General features: G+C 31.0%; 1 protein-coding gene and 1 long non-coding RNA gene across 2 annotated transcripts in view; one reads left to right on the top strand and one right to left on the bottom strand.

Moving 5' to 3' along the window:
- LOC140447845 (uncharacterized) overlaps window positions 1-21,620 on the top strand; it is a 100,462-nt gene that overhangs the window by 40,939 nt on the left and 37,903 nt on the right. The gene's annotated exons all lie outside the window — the stretch shown is intronic.
- LOC140447844 (uncharacterized) lies at window positions 1,659-13,109 on the bottom strand. The gene is made up of 3 exons (XR_011951640.1): window positions 12,256-13,109; window positions 1,984-2,475; window positions 1,659-1,916 (listed from the first exon to the last, which is right to left on the bottom strand). It is a non-coding gene; the product is annotated as an uncharacterized lncRNA (long non-coding RNA).

The raw sequence follows: 21,620 nt of genomic DNA, 5'->3' as shown, positions 1-21,620 counted from the left end.
TAGTGCCTCGGATGTTGGCGACTATCATGGCAATCTGTATTTTGCAATTATATTACAGGTTGTAAATATATTGGGATGTTAAATAAAAAAAATACAATGAAAAGATCGTCAAGTACAGAGATCTGGAAATTCAAATACGAAAACAATGGAGAATACCTATTATACCCCAGATAATACCTATTATTCTCTCTGCTGTCTAAAAAACTACCAAGAAATTTTACAGAATCAACAGTACTGCTCTGGCTGTTGAGAGTTGAAGAGCTCCTTGATAGGATAATGCTACTGTTTTATCCACATTAAAAGAAAGTAAATTTTCGGACCAGCTTTAAGCTGAAATGTTAAATAAGGTTTTTAAAATGGAAAGTTTTAGATACAAAAACATATAAAAAACAAAACGACTCAAAACAAGAATTAGAACAGTTTAAAAAATTATGTGACAAATTTCCTAATAAATTGTGAAATCTCAAGCACTCAAAAAATAAATTACTTTTAATAGACATTTCATTAATACAAATACTACAGTGCTTGTCCTGATCTAACATTGTGTTCACTTTTAACTTTAGGGCATCATATATTCATCAGAATACCTTCTACTTTTTGGAGATTTAGTTTTTAAAATTGCTTGATCTTTCACTATTTGTGCTAGGGGTTTGTTTAACCCTTCGGCAGCCACGTCTCTTAAAGTTACATGAGTGGACACACTGCGGTACTTAATGCCGCACATAGAAAAAATCTCAAAACAAAGAAAACGTTTACAATAAAAAATATTCTCACAAAAGATCCCAGAAGAAAAATGTCTAAATACAAAATAATTAAATTAGTCTTTCTCCATTGAAGGATACAAACACATACTTCAGTGAATTTTTTTTCTCACTATGATTTTTGCAAACAAATTGTTGGCATGAGTCATAGGAAACGGTTGTTTTATCGTTTTTATGCGCACTGCATATATGGCGCTGTCAACTTCGACTTTGGTTTACCGTGCTGGTGGGTTCTTTGGCAATTTGAAAAGGCAGCAGCAATTCTCTTCCATCTTTTGGAATCGTTAGTGTCTTCGCTCGGTCTTCTAAATGATCCCTCATTAGGGAGAAACCTAATTCAAGTAAGAATTTTCTCCTTCTTTGTGGCGACATATTTGGCTTAGTGCAATTATAAATAACTTCGAAATGTATTCCAGCTAAATCTAGTATGCGAAAAAATATTGCTAATAGCCATCTTCTCGTAATCCTTTGTGTCGTGTAGGAAGCACATTTTTGGTCAACCGTATCGACGCCACTTTTTGTTTTATTGTATTCTAAAACCATTGTTGGTTTTCCTGTATCTTCGTCTATTTCGTCTGTATCGATCATGGTAGAGAGCAATACTACAGCTTTATTTCTTTTAGGAAAATATGAAACTAGAGACATAATATCTTGAAACCCGAATATTAAAGATCTAATAGCTCGTAGTTTATTCGGAAGAAATTGGGGAGGAAGTTTTGTTTTGTTTTTTTTTTAAGGTGCCAATAACTGGTAGGCCATTTTGCATGAGATAATTAGCTAAAGGATAACTAGTATAATAATTATCCATAGTTATATTTCTTTTAGAGTTTTCTATGGGGAAAATTAAACGCTGTATTATATTAAATAGTTTATTTGAAAATTTTTACGGTTCGTCTCTTTATATTCCACAATACATCTCGAAATTCAAAGTATAGTAAGACCTTCTATCGCAAAGTGCATAGAGTTTTATGCCATATTTGGCTGTTTTTTGTGGCATGTATTGTACAAAGCCACATGGCCCTCTAAAAGGGTAAAGCATTTCGTCGATAATGATGTATTTCCCCAAACAATAAGGAAATGAAGAATCTTTTGTAACCAAATGCAGCTCTGGTCCGTATCATACCAGTTCCGTCCTTAATTTGCCTTTTTGTACCCCTAAAATGACAAAAAGTACATCAATTAATTTAAGTGCTAAAAAACTGTATGTACATATTTTACTTACATGACAAGCTACGCTGCGGTACGGAATGCCGCTATTGAACAACTCCCACTTCAATGGTCAATATCAAACTGATACAATACTTTAGGAAATGCGACATCAGCAGGTAATATCTTAAATATAGTCACGTGCACATATCTAAATAGATAGTAGCGTATACGAAAGAATATTGGTAAAAATTATTAAAATATTAAAAATGCGGCACGGAGTTCCGCTGCGTGGACACCGGAGGGTTAATAACTTGTTACACATTTGAAAAAAATTACTTAAATAAGATTTATCATCTTCCTTCTTTTTGGAGGGGGTACATGCTTTTTTTACATTCGCACGTAAAGTTCATTTTGTTCATTTATTTTCAACCTCATTTTGCTTGTTCTCGGTGTACCACCAGATAACTTTGAGGGGGTTTGTGTGGCAGCTGATTGTGCATTGTGAAGCATTGTGGAGTATGGGGCCTATGTGGAGCAGACACTTCCTGTCTATTAACATCAACATCTGAAATATAAAAATATATTTAATGACCAAATTACATACAAACGTCCAAAGTAGATATGTTAAGGTTGATCTGCACCCTCCAAAAGACAAACTACAAATTCAAAAAATTTGAAAAAAATTGAGAAGGTATATGTGACAACTAGAAGTATTTTGACAAGTTTTGAGCAAACTTCATGTTTTCGTTGTCGAAAAAACTCTAAAAAACTACTTTTTTCCAAGTATAAAGCGGAAAAATCAGACATACAATTTTGTTAATTTTCTTACAACATAAAGATATAAGCCTAAGAAATACTTATGAATTTTTTGAAACTTTTTGAATTTACAGTTTTGTCACAATGGGAAAAAATAATATGTTCCGGCTTACAATAAAGCAACCGGTAAGAAACCGGAAAAAATTTTAATAACAACATGTATAAAACTGTAAAAGTGGAAAATATTTGCAATAAACCGTTGAATATTTTTTCCTAAACATATGAAAAATCTCGTTAAACAAGAATTATACCTTGAACTGCCGCCATCAAATCTTATAGAGATATGACTCCATCTCAAACGTTGGTAGCATTTATCATCGATATATTGCATTACTTTCGGCCTCGAAACGCTTCAATCGAATCGTCATACTAACAGGGTTGCCATATCAATTAATTTGTACAACACTTTGGCAGATTACAATAAAAATGTTATCAGTTTGAATGAATTTTATCTGGCATGCTGAAACTTACAAGATAATAGCTACTGTACTATTCCATCTACAAGTAATATACCTATCTATAAAAAACGTATTTAGTTTTTAAAAACCTATTTAGGCATTTTTAGTTAATTATTTTAGTATTTATAAACAATAGTGTTGCTTGCATAACGTATTAGTGGTAATTTGTATATTAGTATAAGCATTAGTTTTTCTTAAGAAATTCGCATTTGTCAACTTGTATTTTAAATCTTGTTTCCCTTAATTTCTCAAAAATCTTCTTAAGATTTACCATATGTTCCTAAAGAGAGGTTCAAAATGTCCATGTAGACTAGATATATTTCGCCTGTAAGTCTTTTTAGTACGTTCTCCATTACTCTCTTCTAAATATCTTTTTCCTTCATTTCAATTTGATGGAATTCACTGGCTACATCTAGGTGGAAAAGTATTGGCAGCGTCCTAGTTTGTCCAGAATGTCTGTTATATTTGGAATTGGATATAGATCATCGATGGTTTTCTCGTTCACCTTTCTGTAGTCGACAACTATTCGCCATTTAATTTTTCTTGGGGCATCTGGTTTCTTTGGAATGACCCACATTGGGGATGACCAGGGCAATTGATTAGGTTTGATGATTTCTTGATCGATCATCCTTATGGATGTGTGGATACCGATTTGACTTGGTGTAAACCGGAACTTCATCTCTTTTTCGTATATGGTGTTTTATTTGGTTAGTAAATGTTAACTGACTGTCTGAATGATGAAATATACATGATGCAAACTTCCTGCACTGTCGTCTTCGGTGAGATTCTCCTTTTGTATTAAAATGATCGGTTCTTAGGAAAAGATCGACATCTCTTAGATTTATTGGTTGACTTTTGATGGGATCTATTGCTACTTGAATATATTCATCGGTGTTATTGACTAGCTCGGTCCAGGCAAGTTGATTACATGCGACGGAGAGAGTTTCTCTTAGGATTACACCTTCGACTTCTTTTCTTGGGATGACGATTTTACCTGATGTTTCTTTTACTGGCAATTTGACTTGTAAAATTGTTTAGGGCTCTGGTGGACTGTATAGAATTAGGTTTCATTTGTGACATAGTAATTAATAGGAAGAATAGAATGCTCTGTAGTAAGAGTAGCTTGGGTAAAATCGAGATTTGCTTTCAGAAGCCTTAAGATTAAGACCATCAAATGTCTTGTGAACTTTGAAAAGATAAAATTTTAAGTTACTATCCGAGCTAAATTCGGGAAAAATTGGAATTTCTACACAATAATCTTCTGAATGATTCTGAAAAATTGATGTAGCAAGTGGTTCATATTTAATATTATTTTTGTAGAATTTATTGGCTATATCAGGATTAAGGAAAGATTTAGTGGCTCTTGTATCAATAAGAAGTTTAAGAGGGGGATTTTAAATTTTGATGTAAGAAAGCCCTTTTTTGTTAGCAAAGAAATGCAATTCTACTAAGTTTCTTTTTGAAATCTTAGAAAATTTACATCTTCGTCATATGTCATATTCTTGGATTTTTTGTTCATAGTAAGAGTAATCTGGGTATGTGGCTATATACCTTCGTCATAATTGCTCTTGTTGTTCGATATTAAAGAGCTCTTCCACTGTGAATCGGTGGCTGGCTGTTTGTTGAAAGCGGAAGTTTCTTTAAGATTGGGCTCTATTGCCGGTTTGGCGTGTGAATACGCTTATAGGTGTTGACTTATATGATTGATAATGATCTGGTTTATGAAAATTGGGTTGGTTAGTTGTAGAATTTTGTGCATATTGAGTGATTTGTTGATTTTGTTGGAATCTAGGGGGTTGAAATGTCCCTCTTGGATTATTGTTAAATGGCTGTTATTGCAAAGGCATTTGATTTGGCCTAAAGAATGGCTGTGGCCATTGAGGCTTGGGCACCTCAGGCTGCCATCGTGTAGGAGCGGGGGTATGAGTTAAATTGTGTCGTTTCTGAAGTGCCAGATGGTTTGTTAGAAGATGATAAGGAATAATTATGAGATTTTTGAAGATATCTAATTTTTTTTTTCTAAATATATCGGATAGCAAGAGCGAGATTCGGTGGTCTCGTGGATCGAATTGTTGATCCTAGGGGTTCTCTTAGATCTGCCAAAAATATGGTTAGAGCTTGTTGGAAATGTTTTTTTTACTTCTTTTAACTTCCTTATGTTATGTGTGCAATTCAATGCGATTTGAAATAGTATTTAAAAGATTCATGACTTTTTCATGAAATTGTTGAGGATTTCTGTTTGGGGCTTGACGGAGATTGACTAAATCTCTAGTTAATGAGTTTTCGTTACGTTGGTCTGCAAAAAGACGGACCCACCAGAGCTCAATCCTTTTGATACCGTAGGTATCTGGGATGAGTGAATTTTCCCCTTAGAGGGAGTGTGAGCCGTATGGCTAAATCTGGGATAATAATACTCAAAAGCAACCTTAATTCCAAGCATATAATAAAAGCAATAAACACATACGCAATACCACTTTTCACACACTCATTTGGCGTTATAAAATGGCCGAATACGGAAACTGAAGAACTAATTAGACCAAATAGGACCGTGATAACTAAATACGCATCAACCACCCCAAATCATACATCCAACGCATGACACTACCACGCACACAAGGCGAGAGAACATTGTGTTTTAGAAATATCACCCACCACTTAATGATAAAAAACAGCAAAACTTCTCGGTCATACAGTGATTGATTTATTATTTTGAAATACAAAAGTCTAAAATAATTATGAACATTTAATAAATAATACAAAACATATCACATAAATAATAATATTAATAAATATTATATATATAATATTAAATATATATACAAAAGAAACATTTTTATTCTCGAGAGAGGAAGAGAGAGAAAATATATCTTCTGTCTCTCTCGTACTCATTATCTTGCATATGTAATGATTTCAACGATTCACTCCCGTACAAATTTCCAACTAAACTAATTAGAACATTCCGGATTCGCACATGCGCTAAGAAATTTGGATTGCGAAAAAGCCCTTCGTTTCCCTTCTTGTTGGGATGGTGTATTCTGTGTTTATATCTACAACTCATGTAATATCATGGAACCACCAGTTGGATCAAAACTTTTAAAGGAATACATTCAGCCGGGAAATGAAATATGTTCTTAAGTGCAGGTAGGTCATCTGTGGTAGCCGTAGCTCAGCGGCTATGTTACTGGCTTAACAAGCTAGAGGATCCAGGTTCAAATCCCGGCACCGACAAAATTTTCAATATCGTAATTTAACTGAGCTGCCACCGTGCTTCGGAGGACACGTAAAGCCGTCGGACCCGGCTACGAAAGTAGTCGTTAAGTCATGTTAGGGGCGCTTGCGCGACCTGAAAACCCTAAAACTAGACCTTAGCCAGAAGGTTACACGAACTTTACTTTTTTATCTGTGTATGTTATGATAAGTTGCCTCCATATTCCAGTCTGTTACTTCTTGTCAAGTCTTGTTGAAGCCAAAATAAGTAAATACAACTTAAGTTTTCCACATCTTTGTTACAGTTCATAGAAGAGCTACAGTTATGGATGTAGCACATTTCTATGAAATTTCTCTTGAATTGGTTGTCAACCCTGTTTAGTACTTCCACATTTTCATAGTTGGCAATGTGTCCAGTATTCCTAATATGTTGGATAAAAGCGGTACTTGTAGGCTTCCTCACAACATCACTCTTATGCAAAGCTATTCTTTTTGATAGTTTCTGGATGGTTTGACCGACATACACTTCCGAACAGGAACCACATGGAATAAAATACACTACATTGAAATTATCCAGTTTTTTAACTCTTTCTGTCAGGTGAGTGAAGTATGACCCTAATCTTTTGTACACTGAATTTGCTATCGCTATGTTAAATTGTCTGAAAAGGTTTGTGATAAACCTCTGATGTAAGGCAATCTCCCATAGAAAAGTTCTACTGGTTCTCCTTCTAATGTTTGTCTTTGGTGTATTCCGTTGTGTATGCCGTTGGCATATCTTGGAAGAGCAGTTTGTTCAGCAGCATCTTAGGATAGTGATTTTTCTAAGAATCTGATAAAGTAACTTGATGTTCGTATTGTAGTTAGAAGAGTGACAAATTCTTTTTATTCTGTTTTTCAGACCTTTAATGATGTTAATCTTCTGTTCTTTGACCTTATTGTATTATCATCATGTCTGGTTACATTGGTGTCTAGGAATGGCGTCATATTATTTTCCTCTGTTTCGACAGTAAATTGTAGGTGAGTGTTATATGAGTTGAATATGTTAAGAATGTAGTTGATTTTGTCAGCTGAGACTGCACATATGAGGTCGTCTACATATTGGTAGATGAAGGGAAACTGGAAATCAACTTCTCGAGTACAGAAGTGAAGTAGGGAGTTTATTACAATTTCTGCCAAAGATGGGGATATGGCTCCACCCATGGGTGCTGCATTTATTTGGACGTAACATTCATTTTGGAAAGCGAAATATGTATTGTTGTATAAAAAGTTAATCAGTTTCAGGAACAATACTTTGGGAATTGTACAGTTCTGTTCAATCAGATGGTAATTAGTTGTCAGAATAGGAACTACCAATTCGAGAAGGATGTTGGTAAACAAGGAAGTAACATCAAAACTTGCCAAGACATATCCTGAAGATAGTAAAAACCCAATAATCTTATTTGCATATTCAAAAGAATCTTTCATTTTGTAGGTATTGTAAGAAGAAAAAGAAGTGTCAATAATACCTGCTAGATACTTAGCCAAAGATTGAGTGGGGCATTCTTACATACAATTATAGGATGTAGTGGGCACCCCTCTTTGTGAATTTTTGGAAGTCCATAGTATGTTGGGGTGGTACCAGTATAGTTGGTTAATTCCTTTTTTGTTTTGGTCGTGATATATCCCTCGTCATGTAGTTGTTTTATCCCTCGTCATGTAGTTGTTTTATCAGTAATTAGTGTTCCTCTCTACTGATGAAGTCAGATCTTTGGAGATTTTTTTATAAGAATGTGGGTCGTTGAGCAGCTCAAATGATTTGGTGATGTACTCGTTTCTGTCCATTATGACTTGTGTTACCCTTGTCTGCTCTCGTTACTATGTCAGGGTTGTCTTTCAGAAATTTTCTCATTTTTGTTTCAATAGCCATGGATGGACTGATGTAATGACAGTTAATTTTAATGTGGTTAGTAATTATGTTTGTGATTTTTGAACGTTACAAATTTTGTGATTCTGTAGGATGTTTTTTAATACAGTACTCAATGTCTGCTAGTTATGTGTACATATCAATATCTTTCACTGAGATTGGTAGTGAACATTTTGGACCTAGTGATAGAAAAGATTTTATGTCTTGAAGCAAAGACACATTAGATTGATTTACCAACCATGCATTGTCAGTTGTAGTTGTGAGTGAAGCTAAAGGGTCTTTAAGTTGGTTAAGTTTTGAGATGTTGCTTCTTTTTATATGGTTGAAGATTCTTTTATATCTTTCGTTTTTATTATCTGTGTTTTCAGGTATTGAGAGGATCCTTTCTGTACCCTACTGTAAGAATCTGGTGTAAGGTGGTTCAAGTGTAATGTATATATATATATATATATATATATATATATATATATATATATATATATATATATATATATATATATATATATATATCTCTATTTTGCTGTTTTTGTTTGATACTCAAGCTTTAGCAAAAGGTTTGAATTACGCTGTTATCCAAGTCAGATTCCAATTGAGACAATTATCTGTCAAACTGAAGAAGCCATTTCCAAAGTTGCGGAAATAACTAGACCAAGACATCGCTAGAGTTCTTAGAAACTCAAAGCCTCCTATTCCGAAAATTACCCAATCCGAGAAAAAACCCCTGAAAGAACTTAAGTCAAATCCAAATCTAGTTATTCTTACCGCCGATATAGGAAATTCCACCGTCATCCTAAACACTTCTTCTTAGATTAATAAACTCGCAAATCTCATTAATACTTCAGACTACAGACTAATTCCCAATAATCCAACAACTTATCTAGAGAAAACAACAAAAGCCATTATCAATAAAACCTATCTTCCTGTTGACATAAAACAATCTCTCTTTTCCTCGTGAAAAGTTTTCCAGAATATATGGCCTACCCAAAATTTACAAACCCGATATTCCTCTACGTCCCATTGTCAGTGCATACAACTGCACTACACAACCATTGGCTAAGTACTTGCGCAAAACTCCACCGCCCTCCCTCTCGCCGAAAGTGCTTCATCCTTCGTTATAAATCCTTTTCATTTTATCAAACGTCTTAAAAAATACCCCATATCTCACCGTCAGACATTCTAGTAAGTTTCGATATCGTTTCACTCTTTACAAACATTCCTATATACGAAACTCTAAACATTCTGAAAACTAAATACAGTATCCATCAAGACCCCTTATATCTCATTAAATATTGTATTTACAACACTTATTTTACCTTCAAAAATTAATTCTACAGAGAAATAAATGGTGCCCCGATGGGCTCCCCACTATTTCCAGGGATCGCCAATATCTTGATGGAATTTCGAGACCCGAGCACTATCCACTAAAAAGATGTGTTAGTTATTAAGAAAGAAGATGGAAGCATAGGACATACAGTATACCGAAAACCAACCCATACTGACAGGTACTTACACGCAGACTCACACCATCATCCTGCACAATTAAATTCGGTAATAAAAACCTTAATAACAAGATCTGAGAAACTGGCAGATGAGGACCATAACAATGAAGAAATGCACAAAGTCAAAACAACTCTAAGAAAAAATGGTTTCTCCATGTTCACGATTGAAAAAGCACATAAATCCCGAAACAACAGCAAAGATCCAGAAAAAGAAGAAAAACCAGTCGGCAAAACTATCCTGCCCTATATAAAGGGTACGACAGACAAAATCAGCAGAGTTCTAAGAAAAAACAAAATAGAAACTATTTTTAACACCGACAGAAAAATCGCAACCATATTACCATCAGCAAAAACAAAAGTTGCATTGGAAAATCAAGGCGTATACAGGATCCCGTGTGAAGACTGCGATAAATCGTACATCGGACAAACAAATCGAAGGATACAGGTTAGACGCGAAGAACATCGAAACGCCATCGAAAGAAAAGAAAAAACTTCATCCCTATCACAACATGTCATAAACACAGGACATAAAATAGACTTAAATGGAACAACAATGCTAGCCAACATCGAAAATAAGGCCAAACGTGTAATCAGAGAAGCCATAGAGATCGAAAAACATCCGAAAAATTTAAACACCAGAGATGATGCCCAAAGACTCCCAAATACGTGGAAAACAATTCTGCAGAAAAACGTAAAAATTAAAATAGCGAAGAAGACCACGCCCACTCTGCGCACAGGACCAATGACAAGAAGCGCAACAAGATATTTAAACTCAGCGTGCAGCGACCGAGAAATCAGTTCGCCTGGAACATCAAGACGAAGCAGAATCTGACTTGACAATGGCAAGTGTGACCTTGCCGAAACGTCGTCAAAACAATGGTTTTTCTAAAAACCAAAAATATTTAACGCGGAGTCAAACCCGGAAAACAATTGAAACCACATATAGCTCCCGCGGAAATTTCAAATTCAATATATATATATATATATATATATATATATATATATATATATATATATATATATATATATATATATATATATATATATATATATATATATATATATATATATATATATATATATATATATATATATATATAAAAGGTACAAGATATCGGCATAGCTCGCAATTAAAGAAAAAAATATAATAAAACATGTGTATAAGATGGAAGGCAACCGTATATACGTATTTCTGACTACTGGTCGTCTTCAGTACGGTGCAGCCAAGTTAGAAAAGGAGCATATTAACTTGGGAAAGGATCACTACAGGAGCAATGCGACCAATTTGTGGAAATAATGTTAGAAAACTCTGATGTTTCCAGAGCAACAACCAACACATCCACGGAGGAAGCTAAGTTACCTGATGAAAGGAATGCCAAACGTTTAGACGTGATCCTACATTTTCACCATCCTAGAAAGGACACTTGTCAACAGTGTGATAAATTTAAGTTACGCATAGACGCAGCTAACGAATCTGATAAAACAACCTTGAGGGTCAATCATAAATTACATCTAGGGAAAGCTGAAAAGGCCAGAGCTGTAATGAAAATCGATGCGTGTTTGACTCGGGCTGATAATAGTTATCATGTAATTTTGTTGCCTGTAAAAGCATTGTCTTAAACTAGAGGATCCTAGGAAATTGCATGCTGCTTAACTAAACATTTGAAATGTGAGGCAGACGGTAAAAAACACATAATAGCGTTTAGCGATGCTTGCACGGGACAAAACAGTAATTTTAAAGTTGCATTAACTTAGCTTAAAATGGTAATGGATCCTAACAACACGATTGAAGTGATAGATCACAAATTTCTAATATCTGGTCACTCATTTATGGTGAACGTTAAACCCGGCCCATTAGAAAGAGATAAAGTGACTACTTTGAATCAATTTTCTATGTCGCACTGGGGGAATGGGCTAGTTTGCAACGATCAGTCTTTGTTGTATTATATGTATATGATAATATAAGGTATTATATCCTGCCCTGTGTTTCTATCCATAAAATACCAAGCTAGAGCAGAAAATTACATAAAATCTTATTTAAGGTTCTCTCATATTATGAAATTCTTTCAGTTAATCCAAATTAAACTTTTTGCTTTGTGTTTGTTTTATTTGTTTATATATATATATATATATATATATATATATATATATATTGTTATGATGTGTTTTTTGTTTGAATGATGAGCAATGAGTATTTTTAATAATATAATATATAGGGTTTTTATCGCGGTTCTCAAAGAATTAGCTTGTAAGTACTTTTTTAAATTATCTTTATTGTAACTATTATGAAACACACATATATATATCTAACCTAGTCAATGTAAATTTAAAATAAACTATCTTTAAACTGATATTCTTATAAAACTAATTAAATTCTATAGACAATCTAAAATTTAAACAAACTATCTTCAAAATTGAAATTGTTATGACACTAACTAAATTATATTAACAAAATTTTGTACCTTTCTTTCACTGAATGCCTAAATGAACTATTTTCCACTAAGTATATAGATTCTAATCACCACTGAATGTCTTCGTACTTCAGTTATCCTTGTTTTTTGTGAAATTACTTTTTTCAATTATCAGCTGCTACCAATTTAAGATATATTTTTCTTCACCAGCATCTATACACCACCAACCAAACCAGCAAACAGCATTTATATTTATTCTTCTTTTCAATATACCAATATCCAATTATTATAAGTTGATTTATACTAATCTCCAACCATAATATAATTTAATTTCTTCCAATATACCTTTTTTTATCTTCAATAATTATTTGTGTATAATTATAAATGTGCATTAAATTATATGCATAATTTTTAATCTTCATTTAACTCACTATATTAAACAATTGGACTATTTGTACTTGATTCACTGACTCTAACTAACTTTCATAATAAACTGCTTGACTTCTGACTAAAAACTTCCAAAAACTGCCAAAAACTGCCATCTTGAATCCAAATCACGGGTATTTATATCTTTTGGACATTCTAGAACCATCTCGTAATATATCATGTTCTATTTTGTTCTATTAACTACTTGCCTGAATTTTCTGGAACAAACCATTTCGCAAACATGGCCATCTCCGGAGATCCAGAGAATTCCATTCTTTTCTATTAATAATTTTGTTTACATTTAGGCTTTTCAGATCAGAATATATAATTAAATTAGTAACTTAACATTCTAATTTAATAAAATACACATTTCAAACAATATATTATTATAACCCACTTATATTCGTAAATATTTTTAAACGTCACTTCAGAGTATAAATATCTGTCAATCTCCGAGAGTATTTTTGGTTGCCTAAGCACATGGCTCACTTATATATATTTACAATATTAAAATACAACTTTTTACAATTATTATGCTAATTTATTAAAAATGCCCTCACATAAATATATTTTTATTAAATTCTCTAGTATATAACTTATTGAAAACAACCAAATATCTAATATTATGTAGTATATAACTTATAAATTATTTTCTATAAACCCTAATCGTCACAATACCCCAAAAATAATATTTAAAATAAATAATTTACTTATTATTTTTTTAAATATTAATTTTCTCATACCTTATTAAATTTAATAAATCAAATTTTTTTTTATTTATTTAAAATGTGTTAAATACATCCCTGTTCGCTGTCTATGTCAAAACAGAGAACAACGGATCACAGTTCGGCTATTCTATGGTCAAACTGTCATGTCAAATGGAGAATGGATTTTATCAGAGAATAAAATATAACCTTAATTAAAAATATAATAGATATTGTGTTCTGTTTATTTATAGACAAAATCTAGGAATTATTTCCATTCAAAATAACTTCATCAATATAAATTGGTAAGTTTTTCCACTTTTTATAAAGACATTTATACAATCAATTCTGTATCTAACCCCAAATTATGATTTTTAGGGTACCAAACAATTTCCATATGTACAAAATTCAACAAGTATGATGTCAAATTTATTCACAACAAAGAAATCTACCATCTATCTATGAAATGGATCTATCAGTAAGTTATTAGTGTTATTATATTTGTGTTAAAGGTATAGAAATCATTATTCAATCTCTTCATGATATTGAAAAATGTCGTTGATATGAAATATGCCTCTTAGTCTGTTCTCTGCATCTATTAACACATAACTATTTAGTCCATTCTGATTTTCAATTGTATATGGACCTTCAAACATTGGTTGTAATTTCTTACAACGGTTTTCTTTAACATTACTTTTTCTAAGTGAACGAATTAACACTAGGTCTCCTTTTTGAAATGTGATTGGTTTTTTTATATTTCGATTTTGTCTTCTGATATATTTTTCAGCTTTCCTCCTAATTCGGTTATTCACTTTCTGCATTACTTGTTCTAACATATCCTGATTATATTCACTAATCCACTTTCTGTTTCCTATATGGCCAAACATTAAATATTCTGGTACTTCCTCTGTATTCAAATTATGTGTATTATTTAAAAAATATTCTACTTGTGGTATATGTTGCTGCCAAGTTTCGTGTTGATTTTGGCACAGTATCCTTAAATATTTTATAACTTCTTTAATATATCTTTCTGCAGGATTTGCCTGAGGATGTCTGATATTTGTAAAATGAATGTTGATTCCCTTTTTCTCACAAAATGTCCGAAATTTTTGGTTGTTAAAATATGTAGCATTATCTATTATGCAATTTCTAAATGGTCCTATTTCTTCGAAAAATTGATTAATATATAATTTTAATGTTTTAACATTTGTTCTAGAGCAGGGATATAGTTTAATAAATTTTGTATATAAATCAACTATCACTAGTATATGCTTTTTTCCTGTTGGACTGAGAACTAAATTTGAAATAAAATCCATGGAAACTGTATTTAGTTTTTCATATACAACATTAGATTTATATGTGTTCTGGTTTTTGAAATTCTTTTCTTTGTTTAGTTGACATATTGGGCATTGGGTAGTGATTTCTTTTGCTATACTTATGTCATTCTTTGCAAAATAATTGTCCCTAAATAGCATCCATAGCTTTCTTGAACCAATATGCATATAATTGTTATGTAAATTTTTCAATATTTTCTTTGCTAAAGTTCTAGTTATTACATATACTTCTATGCCATTTATTATTTTATAATATACCCCATCTTTCCTAAGGACTTTTTGTTTTACACTCAAATTGATCTGATCTCTTATAATTTCTTCTTTAGAATATAATCCTGTACTTTCTACTAATTGATTTAATCCAATTTTTATTGTTCGCTGCCCTTTTTGTGGTGTATTTTCTAACCTTGATAAAGCATCTGCCACTATATTGGATTTTCCAGAAATGTATTTGATTTCAAAGCAGTATTCACTAAGTATTAGACTCCACCGGTGTATTCTACTGTTTCCATATTTGTTATTTAATATAGACGTTAAAGCTTGGTGATCTGTTTCTATAGTAAATTCATTACCCAACAAATAAAATCTTAATTTTGTGACACAGTGTATTATACTTGCTAGTTCTAATTCTGAAACTGAGTAACCCTTTTCATGTGGCTTTGTAATTCTTGAAATGAATTGTATTGGTATTCGACCCCATCATGTATTTGTAATAATACCCCTGATAATCTCTCTATTGATGCATCTGTTCTTAATATGAATGGCTGTGTGTAGTCAGGATAGTATATTTTCAAATTTGACAGAAAAATGTTCTTAATCTCTTGGAATGCTAGTTCTCTTCTCTGATCCCATCTCCATTTTACACCTTTTCTCATTAGTTCAAGTAATGGAAGTTCTTTTATACTTAGATCTGGTATCATCCTTTTATAATAATTAATTATTCCAATAAATCCTCTTAAAGTTCTTAAATTGTGTGGTGTTTTATATTCCTGAATGACTTGTGTCCGTTCTGGATCCATTTCGATTCCCTTAGTGTTAAGTTTATAACCTAGATATATGACTTCTTTTTGAAAAAATGTACATTTTTCTTGATTTATTTTTAGTCCAACTTTGTCTAATCTATTTATTATAATTTTTAGGTGTTTCTCATGATCTTCAGCCGTTTTAGAAAAAATTAATATATCATCAATGTAGTGAATTACAAAATGTTCATATTGATCCAAAATATCATGAAGACATCTACATAGAGCACTGCAAGATGATTGAAGTCCAAATGGTACTACTTTGAATTGATATACTACTCCATCTATCTGAAATCCTGTATACTGTCTACTTTTTCTTTCTAGAGGTATTAACCAGAAACTATGCTGTAAATCGATTTTAGTGAAAAATGACATTCCTGTAATTCTTCCTAATATTCCATCTATACTCATTGGTGCTTCAAATTGCTTTTCAGTAATCTTGTTAATATTCCTTGCATCCAAACATAACCTGATTTCACCTGATCTTTTTCGTACTACTACTATGGGGTTAATAAAACGTGTGTCTGCCTTCTCAATGATCCCATCTTCTAACATATTATTAATTGTTTTGTTTACTTCTTCTCTGTATTTATATGGTATTGGGTATGATTTTGTTTTAAAATCTTTTTCTTCTTTAACTTTTATACTATGGATATAATTTTGTGCAATTCTATTTTCTTTATTGACAAGTCCCTTGTGTTGCTGCAATATGGAAATGACTATTGATTTATATTCTTCAGGGCAATTTAAAACTTTTATCATATCTTCTTCTTTACAAATAAAATTCTTCTTCATTATGTACTCATTATTCCTTGCTTCCAATTTTACGCACTCCGCCTCGTAGGCATCCATCTGCTTAAAATTTCCATTCCTTAAATATTCACTACAATAATTATTCTTTACATTCTTTTGGGACATTTCCCTATCATCAAAATACATTTCTTCTTCATAAACATCATTATTTTCTTTTAATAATATCCTATCAATTCTTATTCCTTCTTCTACCTCATCTTTCTGCATAAATTTAATTATTTGCCCTTCCAAAGTTACCATTTTTTCTTCAAAATCTATTTTTACTTTCTTCTTTTCCAATTCATCATTTCCCATTAATATATCAACACATAAATCCTTGACAATAAATCCTTGCATATTAATTTCTTTATTAAGAATATTAATTTTAAAATTGGCTAATTTATCAATTTCACCCAACTTCTTATTATTTGCACCAATAATTTTAATTTTTGGAATCTTTATTATATCTGATAGTTTTAATGTATTAAAAATAAAATTCTCCGAGACTAAAGTACTTTCTGAACCAGTATCTATCATAATCTTAATCATTTTATTTTTGGCCAAAGCATTTATATAAATTAAATTAATAGATTCAATAATTTTCTCTTCATCTAAAGAAATAAATTCAGAAGGTTTTTCATAATAGCAATGGCCTAACTTGTAATTCAGAAAGTTTACTGCACAAAATTTTGATTATTAGAATTGTCAGATTGTATCTGACCACTTGGATCTGATGTCCTATGTCTTTCCCTACTATGACTTCTACTCACATTCTCCTGCCTTGTACTACTTCGTTCCCTGCCTTCGCAGCTTCTATTCCTTCGAACACAATTTACCTGTCTGTTATAGTTAGGTCGTTCTGTATTTCTTCTATTGTTAAAATCTTGTCTATTATTATTAGTACTGTTATTAAAATGTTGTCTATTATAATTATTATTATTATTAAAATTTTGTCTATTATAACTAGTATTGTTATTAAAATTCTGTCTATTTTGATTACTATTATTATTATTAAAATTTTGTAAACTATCAACATATCTATAATTATTATATGATTGTGTATATTGTTGATTATCATTTTTATTATATTGAAAGTTATTATTGTTTTTTCTGTTATTATTATTACTTGTCATATTGCCTCTTTGTATTCTTTGAATAAAATTAATAAAACTATCTATTGTTTGAATATTTTGTACAGTTACTGTTTGGACAACATCAGCATCAAAATGTCTAGATACATTTAAGACTGTTTCATCCTCTCTAAGTGGTGGTTCTAAATATTTTGCAACTGTTATCAATTTCAATGCATAATCTACCATATTTGATTTTAAATTTTGATTATACTTTCCAAAATATAGAATTTCTCTAAACTTGGCTTGCTCTAATTCACCCCAATAATAATTTAAAAATTTATTTTCAAATGTTTGAAAATTATCTAAATCATTCTCAATACTAGCAAACCAAGTTGCTGCATTGTCATTTAATGTCATTCTAATATAATCTTTAATATCATTAATATTATTCACCAATCTTAATTTATGTTTTAAACTATTTATGTATACTCTAGGATGCAAATTTTTTATATTACCAGAGAATTTAATCCCAGTCTCATTTGTTAAATTTAAGTAAGGTCTCCCTATGTCTCTCATTTGTGAAATATCATCTATTCTCTGTTCCACATTTCTTATTTGATTACAATTTATTTGGATATTTTGTTGTATATCGTCTAATTTTTCTTCTGTGTTTCTCCTGTCTTCGTTAATTTTTACTTCTAAGTTACATTTCTGTAACTCTATTTTCTGTTCTATATCTATCTTATTATCTTGAATAATCCTCTTTACTTCTGTCCTCTCATTGTCTATCCTTTTCTTGTAGTCATTCCGTATACTTTTTATTTCATTTGCTACTTTTTTCTCTGCCGCTTCAAGTTTTTTATCCATTTGTTTTACAATTTTATTATTATTATCTTCTATTTTCTTTTCTAATTTTCTATAATTCTCTTCCAATTTCTGTTCCATTTTTTTCATGTCTTCTTTGACTTCTTTTGAATTCTCTTCCAATTTTTTCGTATTCTCTTCCATTTTCTGTTCCATTTTTTTCATGTCTTCTTTGATTTCTTTTGAATTCTCTTCCATTGTCTTGTTCATCTGCATCATTAATGACATCAAAGCTGCCATATTGACATTTTCCTCTCTTTCTGGATTCATTTCTGCAGTATCTTGTGGAACTTGAACTAAACTCTCCTCTTGTATAGGTTGTGTTTCTACTTCCACATCTTCTTCATTCTTTTTGCTTCTTGTACCTTTCTTTCCTTGAGACATTTTGAGACTTTACTTGTTCAAATATAATTAAAAATAAAATCTATAATTTTTTCTTTCTACTGATAATTAATTTACTTATATGAGAGCACTTATCTTCCCAAACTAATTCTTTTAAATAGAGAGCCACCGCGTTGGGTGCCAAATTGTTATGATGTGTTTTTTGTTTGAATGATGAGCAATGAGTATTTTTAATAATATAATATATAGGGTTTTTATCGCGGTTCTCAAAGAATTAGCTTGTAAGTACTTTTTTAAATTATCTTTATTGTAACTATTATGAAACACACATATATATATCTAACCTAGTCAATGTAAATTTAAAATAAACTATCTTTAAACTGATATTCTTATAAAACTAATTAAATTCTATAGACAATCTAAAATTTAAACAAACTATCTTCAAAATTGAAATTGTTATGACACTAACTAAATTATATTAACAAAATTTTGTACCTTTCTTTCACTGAATGCCTAAATGAACTATTTTCCACTAAGTATATAGATTCTAATCACCACTGAATGTCTTCGTACTTCAGTTATCCTTGTTTTTTGTGAAATTACTTTTTTCAATTATCAGCTGCTACCAATTTAAGATATATTTTTCTTCACCAGCATCTATACACCACCAACCAAACCAGCAAACAGCATTTATATTTATTCTTCTTTTCAATATACCAATATCCAATTATTATAAGTTGATTTATACTAATCTCCAACCATAATATAATTTAATTTCTTCCAATATACCTTTTTTTATCTTCAATAATTATTTGTGTATAATTATAAATGTGCATTAAATTATATGCATAATTTTTAATCTTCATTTAACTCACTATATTAAACAATTGGACTATTTGTACTTGATTCACTGACTCTAACTAACTTTCATAATAAACTGCTTGACTTCTGACTAAAAACTTCCAAAAACTGCCAAAAACTGCCATCTTGAATCCAAATCACGGGTATTTATATCTTTTGGACATTCTAGAACCATCTCGTAATATATCATGTTCTATTTTGTTCTATTAACTACTTGCCTGAATTTTCTGGAACAAACCATTTCGCAAACATGGCCATCTCCGGAGATCCAGAGAATTCCATTCTTTTCTATTAATAATTTTGTTTACATTTAGGCTTTTCAGATCAGAATATATAATTAAATTAGTAACTTAACATTCTAATTTAATAAAATACACATTTCAAACAATATATTATTATAACCCACTTATATTCGTAAATATTTTTAAACGTCACTTCAGAGTATAAATATCTGTCAATCTCCGAGAGTATTTTTGGTTGCCTAAGCACATGGCTCACTTATATATATTTACAATATTAAAATACAACTTTTTACAATTATTATGCTAATTTATTAAAAATGCCCTCACATAAATATATTTTTATTAAATTCTCTAGTATATAACTTATTGAAAACAACCAAATATCTAATATTATGTAGTATATAACTTATAAATTATTTTCTATAAACCGTAATCGTCACAATATATATATATATATATATATATATATATATATATATATATATATATATATATATATATATATATATATATATATATATATATATATATATATATATGTATGTATATATATAAAATATGGATTTTGTACATCTGTTATTAAGTAGGTACCTACTCTGATAATCTGATAAGTACTCTTACCTTAGGATAAATATGTTTTAAATTTAATACAGTTTTCCATCCTTTTAATTGACAAACTGCCTTTTTATTGTCAAAATAATCGAGTTACCACTGAAACTTTTTTTGGAGCAGATAAACAATGCAATATAAGGTCTTTATTTGTACGACTTTTACTGTTGCATCCACACAGCACTTTTAAAATATTTAAATTTCTTGGCAAGTTGGTTTTTCATTATTATTATTTACTATTTCATTAGAAAACGACATTCTTGAGAGAAAACCGAACTTTCCAATATAATACAATGAAAGCTGTCTGTTGCTAAGGTCTAGTGTTAGGATTTTCAGGTCGCACGAAGCAACCACTTATTTAACTAGAATCGACTGCTTTACAGGCCTAACATGCACTAAATGGGAAACTGAAAAAAAAATATGATGTTAGTGTAGGGCTCTCTGGCTTGGCAAGCCAATATCACAGCCTTTGAGCCACTGTTGTCACTAAATATAATTATAATAGGTATAGAAACCTTTTACCTAGTCTCCGTTATGAACGCACCCTAAGAGAAAACCCATTCGTGGGTAAAATTATTTTTCAAAATTTCATTTCAATTGATATTTTAGAAATAATAAAATGTATGTTATGCTAATCGATACAAGTTTTTCTTTTCTGTTGTATTAAATGTTTTCTTTTATTTTAGGCTCTCTTAGAGAGAACACATTGGAAATTATGGAAACAATATCTATACATACATGTAACAAAGAATGTGTTATTCAACGAGACGAAGAAAAAAAATGTGAAATTTGTACTAATCAGCATTTGGAAACCCATACCGGAGAAAAGTCTTACAAGTGTGAAATTTGTTTTAAGCAATTTAGTAAAGCAGGTAATTTGAAAAAACACTTAAGAATACACACTGGAGAAAAGCCTTACAAGTGTGAAATTTGTTTTAAGCAATTTAGTAAAGCAGGTAATTTGAAAAATCACTTAGGAATACACACTGGAGAAAAGCGTTACAAGTGTGAAATTTGTTTTAAGCGATTTACTGAAGCAAGTGGTTTGAAAAAACACTTAAGAGTGCACACTGGAGAAAGGCCTTACAAGTGTGAGATTTGTTTTAAGCAATTTAGTGTATTAAGCAATTTAAAAATGCACTTAAGA

This window comes from Diabrotica undecimpunctata, chromosome 8 (genome assembly GCF_040954645.1).
Source record: "Diabrotica undecimpunctata isolate CICGRU chromosome 8, icDiaUnde3, whole genome shotgun sequence".
Lineage (NCBI taxonomy): Eukaryota > Metazoa > Arthropoda > Insecta > Coleoptera > Chrysomelidae > Diabrotica > Diabrotica undecimpunctata.
This window is presented reverse-complemented; position numbering and strand designations above follow the sequence as displayed.